A 12,061-nucleotide genomic window follows, 5' to 3' on the forward strand; every position below is an offset into this window, starting at 1 on the left:
TTTCCTCTACTAAAGTGTTAGACACAATTAATTTAGTTTAATTTCAGTATTTCAAACATTTTATTTTAAAGCAAATTTTTGTTAAATATTATTTATATCCATCTCTATAACTCGCTTATGCTTGGTCCTACAAGAAAAATGCAAATAACTATCTTGTAGGAAATTTTATCAGCTTTAATTTTAGTAAAAAAATAAAAATTGATAGGAGTAACTGTTTTCGAGATATAAGCAAGAAACCAAAAAACTGTTACCTTAATAAAGCGCTTGCATATAAGCAAATTTAGTACTATTAGTATTATTATTATTAATGTTATTGTTATTAAAATGACGACTAAAAACGACTCTGAAGACTTTGGTGACTTTTATGTCTTCTCCTTTTTCCTATACTAAAGTGTTAGACTCAATTAATTTAGTTTAATTTCGGTTTTTCAAACATTTTATTTTAAAGCAAATTTTTGTTGACGATTATTTATATCCAACTCTATAACTCGCTTATGGTTGGTCTTACAAAAGAAATGCAAACAACTATTTTGTAGGAAATTTTATCAGCTTTAATTTTAGTAAAAAGACAAAAATTGCTAGGAGTAACTGTTTTCGAGATATAAGCAAGAAACCAAAAAACTGTTACCTTAATAAAGCGCTTGCATATAAGCAAATTTAGTACTATTAGTATTATTATTATTAATGTTATTGTTATTAAAATGACGACTAAAAACGACTCTGAAGACTTTGGTGACTTTTATGTCTTCTCCTTTTTCCTATACTAAAGTGTTAGACTCAATTAATTTAGTTTAATTTCGGTTTTTCAAACATTTTATTTTAAAGCAAATTTTTGTTGAAGATTATTTATATCCAACTATATAACTCGCTTATGGTTGGTCTTACAAAAGAAATGCAAACAACTATTTTGTAGGAAATTTTATCAGCTTTAATTTTAGTAAAAAGATAAAAATTTATAGAAGTAACTGTTTTCGAGATATAAGCAAGAAACCAAAACACTGTTATCTTAATTAAGCGTTTGCATATAAGCAAATTTAGTACTATTAGTATTATTATCATTAATGTTATTGTTATTAATATGACGACTAAAGACGACTCTGAAACCTTTAGTGACTTTTATGTCTTTTTCTTTTTCCTCTACTAAAGTGTTAGACACAATTAAATTAGTTTAATTTCAGTTTTTCAAACATTTTATTTTAAAGCAAATTATATTATTTATATCCAACTCTATAACTCGCTTATGGTTGGTCCTACAAGAAAAATGCAAATAACGATTTTGTAGGAAATTTAATCAGCTTTAATTTTGAAATAAAGATAAAAATTGATAGGAGTAACAGTTTTCGAGATATAAGCAAAAAACCAATAAGAAAACTGTGACTGTTACTGAACAAAAATGTAATTCAGTTTTCAATGTTTGAGACGAAGACGAAAATGCAGCATTTAAAATCGACTCTGAAGACTTCAGTGACTTTTATGTCACCTCCTTTTTCTTCTAATAAACTATTGGACCCAATAAATTAAGTGTATTTTAAATCACAAGACATTTTCTGTTAAAACACTTTTTTTTTAAATATTAATTATTTTCAAACTTATATCTCGCTTATGGTTAGTCCTACATGAAAAATGCAAATAAGTATTTTGTAGGAAATTTTATCAGCTTTAATTTTAGTGAAAAGATAAAAATTGATAGAAGTAACTGTTTTCGAGATATAAGCAAGAAACCAAAAAACTGTTACCTTAATTAAGGGCTTACATATAAGCAAATTTAGTACTAAAAACCACTCTGAAGACTTTGGTGACTTTTATGTCACCTCCTTTTTCTTCTAATAAAGTATTGAACCCATTAAATTAAGTGTATTTTAAATCACAAGACATTTTCTGTTAAAGCACTTTTTCTTTAAATATTAATTATTTTCAAACTTATATCTCGCTTATGGTTAGTTCTACATAAAAAATGCAAATAACTATTTTGTAGGAAATTTTATCAGCTTTAATTTTTGTAAAAAGATAAAAATTGATAGGAGTAACTGTTTTCGAGATATAAGCAAGAAACTGTTGCCTTAATTAAGCGCTTGCATATAAGCAAATTTAGTAATATTAGTATTATTATTATTAATGTTATTGTTATTAATATGACGACTAAAAACGACTCTCAAGATTTTGGTGACTTTTATGTCTTCTCCTTTTTCCTCTACTAATGTGTTAGTCTTAATTAATTTAGTTTAATTTCGGATTATCAAACATTTTATTTTAAAGCAAATTTTTGTTAAAGATTATTTATATCCAACTCTATAACTCGCTTATGGTTGGTCTTACAAAAAAAATGCAATTAACTATTTTGTAGGAAATTGTATCAGCTTTAATTTTGAAAAAAAGGTAAAAATTGATAGGAGTAACAGGTTTCGAGATATAAGCAAAAAACCAATAAGAAAACTGTAACTGTTACTGAACAAAAATGTAATTCAGTTTTCAATATTTGAGACTAAGACGAAAATGCAGCATTTAAAAACAACTCTGAAAACTTCAGTGACTTTTATGTCACCTTTTTTTTCTTCTAATAAAGTATTGGACCCATTAAATTAAGTGTATTTTAAATCACAAGACATTTTCTGTTAAAGCACTTTTTCTTTAAATATTAATTATTTTTAAACTTATATCTCCCTTATGGTTAGTTCTACATAAAAAATGCAAATAACCATTTTGTAGGAAATTTTTTCAGCTTTAATTTTAGTGAAAAGATAAAAATTGATAGGAGTAACTGTTTTCGAGATATAAGCAAGAAACCAAAAAACTGTTACTTTAATTAAGGGCTTACATATAAGCAAATTTAGTACTAAAAACAACTCTGAAAACTTTGGTGACTTTTATGTCACCTCCTTTTTCTTCTAATAAAGTATTGGACCCATTAAATTAAGTGTATTTTAAATCACAAGACATTTTCTGTTAAAGCACTTTTTCTTTAAATATTAATTATTTTTAAACTTATATCTCGCTTATGGTTAGTTCTACATAAAAAATGCAAATAACTATTTTGTAGGAAATTTTATAAGCTTTAATTTTAGTAAAAAGATAAAAATTGATAGGAGTAACTGTTTTCGTGATATATGCAAGAAACTGTTACCTTAATTAAGCGCTTGCATATAAGCAAATTTAGTACTATTAGTATTATTATTATTAATGTTATTGTTATTAATATGACGACTAAAGACGACTCTAAAAGCTTTAGTGACTTTTATGTCTTTTTCTTTTTCCTCTACTAAAGTGTTAGACACAATGAATTTAGTTTAATTTCAGTATTTCAAACATTTTATTTTAAAGCAAATTTTTGATAAATATTATTTATATCCATCTCTATAACTCGCTTATGCTTGGTCCTACAAAAAAAAATGCAAATAACTATTTTGTAGGAAATTTTATCAGCTTTAATTTTAGTAAAAAGATAAAAATTGATAGGAGTAACTGTTTTCGAGATATAAGCAAAAAACCAAAAAACTGTTACCTTAATAAAGCGCTTGCATATAAGCAAATTTAGTACTATTAGTATTATTATTATTAATGTTATTGTTATTAAAATGACGACTAAAAAAGACTCTAAAGACTTTGGTGACTTTTATGTCTTCTCCTTTTTCCTATACTAAAGTGTTAGACTCAATTAATTTAGTTTAATTTCGGTTTTTCAAACATTTTATTTTAAAGCAAATTTTTGTTGAAGATTATTTATATCCAACTCTATAACTCGCTTATGGTTGGTCTTAAAAAAAAAATGCAAATAACTATTTTGTAGGAAATTTTATGAGCTTTAATTTTAATAAAAAGATAAAAATTGATAGAAGTAACTGTTTTCGAGATATAAGCAAGAAACCAAAACACTGTTACCTTAATTAAGCGTTTGCATATAAGCAAATTTAGTACTATTAGTATTATTATTATTAATGTTATTGTTATTAATATGACGACTAAAAACGACTCTGAAACCTTTAGTGACTTTTATGTCTTTTTCTTTTTCCTCTACTAAAGTGTTAGACACAATTAATTTAGTTTAATTTCAGTATTTCAAACATTTTATTTTAAAGCAAATTTTTGTTAAATATTATTTATATCCATCTCTATAACTCGCTTATGCTTGGTCCTACAAGAAAAATGCAAATAACTATTTTGTAGGAAATTTTATCAGCTTTAATTTTTGTAAAAAGAAAAAAATTGATAGGAGTAACTGTTTTCGAGATATAAGCAAAAAACCAAAAAACTGTTACCTTAATAAAGCGCTTGCATATAAGCAAATTTAGTACTATTAGTATTATTATTATTATTGTTATTGTTATTAAAATGACGATTAAAAAAGACTCTAAAGACTTTGGTGACTTTTATGTCTTCTCCTTTTTCCTATACTAAAGTGTTAGACTCAATTAATTTAGTTTAATTTCGGTTTTTCAAACATTTTATTTTATAGCAAATTTTTGTTGAAGATTATTTATATCCAACTCTATAACTCGCTTATGGTTGGTCTTACAAAAAAAATGCAAATAACTATTTTGTAGGAAATTTTATCAGCTTTAATTTTAGTAAAAAGTTAAAAATTGATAGGAGTAACTGTTTTCGAGAAATAAGCAAGAAAAAAAGTCACTAAAGGTTTCAAAGTTGTCTTTAATCGTCATATTAATAACAATAACATTAATAATAATAATACTAATAGTACTAAATTTGCTTATATGCAAACGCTTAATTAAGGTAACAGTGTTTTGGTTTCTTGCTCATATCTCGAAAACAGTTACTCCTATCAATTTTTATCTTTTTACTAAAATTCAAGCTGATAAAATTTCCTACAAAATAGTTGTTTGCATTTTTTATGTAGGACTAACCATAAGCGAGATATATGATTGAAAATAATTAATATTTAAAAAAGAAGTGCTTTAACAGAAAATGTCTTGTGATTTAAAATACACTTAATTTATTAGGTCCAATACTTTATTAGAAAAAAAAGGGAGTGACATATAAGTCACTGAAGTCTTCAGAGTCGATTTTAAATGCTGCATTTTCGTCTTCGTCTCAAACATTGAATACTGAATTACATTTTTGTTTTGAAACGGTAACAGTTTTTACTTTGGTTTTTTGCTTATATCTCGAAAACAGTTACTCCTATCAATTTTTATCTTTCTTTCAAAATTAAAGCTGATAACATTTCCTACAAAATAGTTATTTGCATTTTTCTTGTAGGACCAACCATAAGCGAGTTATAAAGTTGGATATAAATAATATTTAACAAAAACTTGCTTAAAAATAAAATGTTTGAAATACTGAAATTAAACTAAATTAATTGTGTCTAACACTTTAGTAGAGAAAAAAGAAAAAGACATAAAAGTCACCACAGTCTTCAAAATCGTTTTTAGTCGTCATATTAATAACAATAACATTAATAATAATAATACTAATAGTACTAAATCTGCTTATATGCAAGCGCTTTATTAAAGTAACAGTTTTTTGGTTTCTTGCTTATATCTCGAAAACAGTTACTCCTATGAATTTTTGTCTTTCTTGTTTTCTTCTTTTTCCTCTACTAAAGTGTTAGACACAATTAAATTAGTTTAATTTCAGTTTTTCAAACATTTTATTTTAAAGCAAATTTTTGTTAAATATTATTTATATCCAACTCTATAACTCGCTTATGGTTGGTCCTACAAGAAAAATGCAAATAACTATTTTGTAGGAAATTTTATCAGCTTTAATTTTGAAAAAAAGATAAAAATTGATAGGAGTAACTGTTTTCGAGATATAAGCAAAAAACCAATAAGAAAACTGTGACTGTTACTGAACAAAAATGTAATTCGGTTTTCAATGTTTGAGACGAAGACGAAACTGCAGCATTTAAAAACGACTCTGAAGACTTCAGTGACTTTTATGTCACTTCCTTTTTCTTCTAATAAAGTATTGGACCCAATAAATTAAGTGTATTTTAAATCACAAGACATTTTCTGTTAAAGCACTTTTTTTTTAAATATTAATTATTTTCAATCATATACCTCGCTTATGGTTAGTCCTACATGAAAAATGCAAATAACTATTTTGTAGGAAATTTTATCAGCTTGAATTTTAGTAAAAAGATAAAAATTGATAGGAGTAACTGTTTTCGAGATATAAGCAAGAAACCAAAACACTGTTACCTTAATTAAGCGTTTGCATATAAACAAATTTAGTACTATTAGTATTATTATTATTAATGTTATTGTTATTAATATGACAACTAAAGACAACTCTGAAACCTTTAGTGACTTTTATGTCTTTTTCTTTTTTCTCTACTAAAGTGTTAGACACAATTAATTTAGTTTAATTCCGGTTTTTCAAGCATTTTATTTTAAAGCAAATTTTTGTTAAATATTATTTATATCCAACTCTATAACTCGTTTATGCTTGGTCCTACAAGAAAAATGTAAATAACTATTTTGTTGAAAATTTTATCAGCTTTAATTTTGAAAGAAAGATAAAATTTGATAGGAGTAACTGTTTTCGAGATATAAGCAAGAAACCAAAAAACTGTTACCTTAATAAAGCGCTTGCATATAAGCAAATTTAGTACTATTAGTATTATTATTATTAATGTTATTGTTATTAATATGACGACTAAAAACGACTCTCAAGACTTTGGTGACTTTTATGTCTTCTCCTTTTTCCTATACTAAAGTGTTAGACTCAATTAATTTAGTTTAATTTCGGTTTTTCAAACATTTTATTTTAAAGCAAATTTTTGTTGTAGATATTTTATATCCAACTCTATAACTCGCTTATGGTTGGTCTTTCAAAAGAAATGCAAATAACTATTTTGTAGGAAATTTTATCAGCTTTAATTTTAGTAAAAAGATAAAAATTGATAGGAGTAACTGTTTTCGAGATATAAGCAAGAAACCAAAACACTGTTACCTTAATTAAGCGTTTGCATATAAGCAAACTTAGTACTATTAGTATTATTATCATTAATGTTATTGTTATTAATATGACGACTAAAGACGACTCTGAAACCTTTAGTGACTTTTATGTCTTTTTCTTTTTCCTCTACTAAAGTGTTAGACACAATTAAATTAGTTTAATTTCAGTTTTTCAAACATTTTATTTTTAAGCAAGTTTTTGTTAAATATTATTTATATCCAACTTTATAACTCGCTTATGGTTGGTCCTACAAGAAAAATGCAAATAACTATTTTGTAGGAAATGTTATCAGCTTTAATTTTGAAAGAAAGATAAAAATTGATAGGAGTAACTGTTTTCGAGATATAAGCAAAAAACCAAAGTAAAAACTGTTACCGTTTCAGAACAAAAATGTAATTCAGTATTCAATGTTTGAGACGAAGACGAAAATGCAGCATTTAAAATCGACTCTGAAGACTTCAGTGACTTTTATGTTACCTCCTTTTTCTTCTAATAAACTATTGGACCCAATAAATTAAGTGTATTTTAAATTCCAAGACATTTTCTGTTAAAACACTTTTTTTTTAAATATTAATTATTTTCAAACTTATATCTCGCTTATGGTTAGTCCTACATGAAAAATGCAAATTACTATTTTGTAGGAAATTTTATCAGCTTTAATTTTAGTAAAAAGATAAAAATTGATAGGGGTAACTGTTTTTGAGATATAAGCAAGAAACCAAAAAACTGTTACCTTAATTAAGCGCTTGCATATAAGCAAATTTAGTACTAAAATCAACTCTGAAGACTTTGGTGACTTTATGTCTTCTCCTTTTTCCTCTACTAAAGTGTTAGACCCAATTAATTTAGTTTAATATCGGTTTTTGAAACATTTTATTTTAAAGCAAATTTTTGTTAAAGATTATTTATATCCAATTCTATAACTCGCTTATGGTTGGTCCTACAAGAAAAATGCTAATAACGATTTTGTAGGAAATTTTATCAGCTTTAATTTTGAAAGAGAGATAAAAATTGATAAGAGTAACAGTTTTCAAGATATCAGCAAAAAACCAATAAGAAAACTGTAACTGTTACTGAACAAAAATGTAATTCAGTTTTCAATGTTTGAGACGAAGACGAAAATGCAGCATTTAAAATCGACTCTGAAGACTTCAGTGACTTTTATGTCACCTCCTTTTTCTTCTAATAAAGTATTGGACCCAATAAATTAAGTGTATTTTAAATCACAAAACATTTTCTGTTAAAGCACTTTTTTTTAAATATTAGTTATTTTCAAACTTATATCTCGCTTATGGTTAGTCCTACATGAAAAATGCAAATTACTATTTTGTAGGAAATTTTATCAGCTTTAATTTTAGTAAAAGATAAAAATTGATAGGAGTAACTGTTTTCGAGATATAAGCAAGAAACCAAAAAACTGTTAACATAATTAAGCGTTTGCATATAAGCAAATTTAGTACTATTAGTATTATTATTATTAATGTTATTGTTATTAATATGACGATTAAAAACGACTCTGAAACCTTTAGTGACTTTTATGTCTTCTTCTTTTTTCTCTACTAAAGTGTTAGACACAATTAATTTAGTTTAATTTCAGTATTTCAAACATTTTATTTTAAAGCAAATTTTTGTTAAATATTATTTATATCCATCTCTATAACTCGCTTATGCTTGGTCCTACAAGAAAAATGCAAATAACTATTTTGTAGGAAATTTTATCAGCTTTAATTTTAGTAAAAAAATAAAAATTGATAGGAGTAACTGTTTTCGAGAAATAAGCAAGAAACCAAAAAACTGTTACCTTAATAAAGCGCTTGCATATAAGCAAATTTAGTACTATTAGTATTATTATTATTAATGTTATTGTTATTAAAATGACGACTAAAAACGACTCTGAAGACTTTGGTGACTTTTATGTCTTCTCTTTTTTTCTATACTAAAGTGTTAGACTCAATTAATTTAGTTTAATTTCGGTTTTTCAAACATTTTATTTTAAAGCAAATTTTTGATGAAGATTATTTATTTCCAACTCTATAACTCGCTTATGGTTAGTCTTACAAAAGAAATGCAAATAACTATTTTGTAGGAAATTTTATCAGCTTTAATTTTAGTAAAAAGATAAAAATTAATAGGAGTAACTGTTTTCGAGAAATAAGCAAGAAACCAAAAAACTGTTACCTTAATAAAGCGCTTGCATATAAGCAAATTTAGTACTATTAGTATTATTATTATTAATGTTATTGTTATTAAAATGACGACTAAAAACGACTCTGAAGACTTTGGTGACTTTTATGTCTTCTCTTTTTTCCTATACTAAAGTGTTAGACTCAATTAATTTAGTTTAATTTCGGTTTTTCAAACATTTTATTTTAAAGCAAATTTTTGTTGAAGATTATTTATTTCCAACTCTATAACTCGCTTATGGTTAGTCTTACAAAAGAAATGCAAATAACTATTTTGTAGGAAATTTTATCAGCTTTAATTTTAGTAAAAAGATAAAAATTGATAGGAGTAACTGTTTTCGAGATATAAGCTAGAAACCAAAACACTGTTACCTTAATTAAGCGTTTGCATATAAGCAAATTTAGTACTATTAGTATTATTATCATTAATGTTATTGTTATTAATATGACGACTAAAGACGACTCTGAAACCTTTAGTGACTTTTATGTCTTTTTCTTTTTTCTCTACTAAAGTGTTAGACCCAATTAAATTAGTTTAATTTCAGTTTTTCAAACATTTTATTTTAAAGCAAATTTTTGTTAAATATTATTTATATCCAACTCTATAACTCGCTTATGGTTGGTCCTACATGAAAAATGCAAATAACGATTTTGTAGGAAATTTTATCAGCTTTAATTTTGAAATAAAGATAAAAATTGATAGGAGTAACAGTTTTCGAGATATAAGCAAAAAACCAATAAGAAAATTGTAACTGTTACTGAACAAAAATGTAATTCAGTTTTCAATGTTTGAGACGAAGACGAAAATGCAGCATTTAAAATCGACTCTGAAGACTTCAGTGATTTTTATGTCACCTCCTTTTTCTTCTAATAAACTATTGGACCCAATAAATTAAGTGTATTTTAAATCCCAAGACATTTTCTGTTAAAACACTTTTTTTTTAAATATTAATTATTTTCAAACTTATATCTCGCTTATGGTTAGTCCTACATGAAAAATGCAAATTACTATTTTGTAGGAAATTTTATCAGCTTTAATTTTAGTAAAAAGATAAAAATTGATAGGAGTAACTGTTTTCGAGATATAAGCAAGAAACCAAAAAACTGTTACCTTAATTAAGCGCTTGCATATAAGCTAATTTAGTACTAAAAACAACTCTGAAGATTTTGGTGACTTTATGTCTTCTCCTTTTTCCTCTACTAAAGTGTTAGACCCAATTAATTTAGTTTAATATCGGTTTTTCAAACATTTTATTTTAAAGCAAATTTTTGTTAAAGATTATTTATATCCAACTCTATAACTCGCTTATGGTTGGTCCTACAAGGAAAATGCAAATAACGATTTTGTTGGAAATTTTATCAGCTTTAATTTTAAAAAAAAGATAAAAATTGATAGGAGTAACAGTTTTCGAGATATAAGCAAAAAACCAATAAGAAAACTGTAACTGTTACTGAACAAAAATGTAATTCAGTTTTCAATGTTTGAGACGAAGACGAAAATGCAGCATTTAAAATCGACTCTGAAGACTTCAGTGACTTTTATGTCACCTCCTTTTTCTTCTAATAAAGTATTGGACCCAATAAATTAAGTGTATTTTAAATCACAAGACATTTTCTGTTAAAGCACTTTTTTTTAAATATTAGTTATTTTCAAACTTATATCTCGCTTTTGGTTAGTCCTACATGAAAAATGCAAATTACTATTTTGTAGGAAATTTTATCAGCTTTAATTTTAGTAAAAAGATAAAAATTGATAGTAGTAACTGTTTTCGAGATATAAGCAAGAAACCAAAAAACTGTTAACTTAATTAAGCGTTTGCATATAAGCAAATTTAGTACTATTAGTATTATTATTATTAATGTTATTGTTATTAATATGACGATTAAAGACGACTCTGAAACCTTTAGTGACTTTTATGTCTTCTTCTTTTTCCTCTACTAAAGTGTTATACACAATTAATTTAGTTTAATTTCAGTATTTCAAACATTTTATTTTAAAGCAAATTTTTGTTAAATATTATTTATATCCATCTCTATAACTCGCTTATGCTTGGTCCTACAAGAAAAATGCAAATAACTATTTTGTAGGAAATTTTATCAGCTTTAATTTTAGTAAAAAGATAAAAATTGATAGGAGTAACTGTTTTCGAGAAATAAGCAAGAAACCAAAAAACTGTTACCTTAATAAAGCGCTTGCATATAAGCAAATTTAGTACTATTAGTATTATTATTATTAATGTTATTGTTATTAAAATGACGACTAAAAACGACTCTGAAGACTTTGGTGACTTTTATGTCTTCTCTTTTTTCCTATACTAAAGTGTTAGACTCAATTAATTTAGTTTAATTTCGGTTTTTCAAACATTTTATTTTAAAGCAAATTTTTGTTGAAGATTATTTATTTCCAACTCTATAACTCGCTTATGGTTAGTCTTACAAAAGAAATGCAAGTAACTATTTTGTAGGAAATTTTATCAGCTTTAATTTTAGTAAAAAGATAAAAATTGATAGGAGTAACTGTTTTCGAGATATAAGCTAGAAACCAAAACACTGTTACCTTAATTAAGCGTTTGCATATAAGCAAATTTAGTACTATTAGTATTATTATCATTAATGTTATTGTTATTAATATGACGACTAAAGACGACTCTGAAACCTTTAGTGACTTTTATGTCTTTTTCTTTTTCCTCTACTAAAGTGTTAGACCCAATTAAATTAGTTTAATTTCAGTTTTTCAAACATTTTATTTTAAAGCAAATTTTTGTTAAATATTATTTATATCCAACTCTATAACTCGCTTATGGTTGGTCCTACATGAAAAATGCAAATAACGATTTTGTAGGAAATTTTATCAGCTTTAATTTTGAAATAAAGATAAAAATTGATAGGAGTAACAGTTTTCGAGATATAAGCAAAAAACCAATAAGAAAACTGTAACTGTATCTGAACAAAAATGTAAT

This window comes from Tribolium castaneum, unplaced genomic scaffold (assembly GCF_031307605.1).
Source record: "Tribolium castaneum strain GA2 unplaced genomic scaffold, icTriCast1.1 ptg000027l, whole genome shotgun sequence".
Classification (NCBI taxonomy): Eukaryota; Metazoa; Arthropoda; class Insecta; order Coleoptera; family Tenebrionidae; genus Tribolium; species Tribolium castaneum.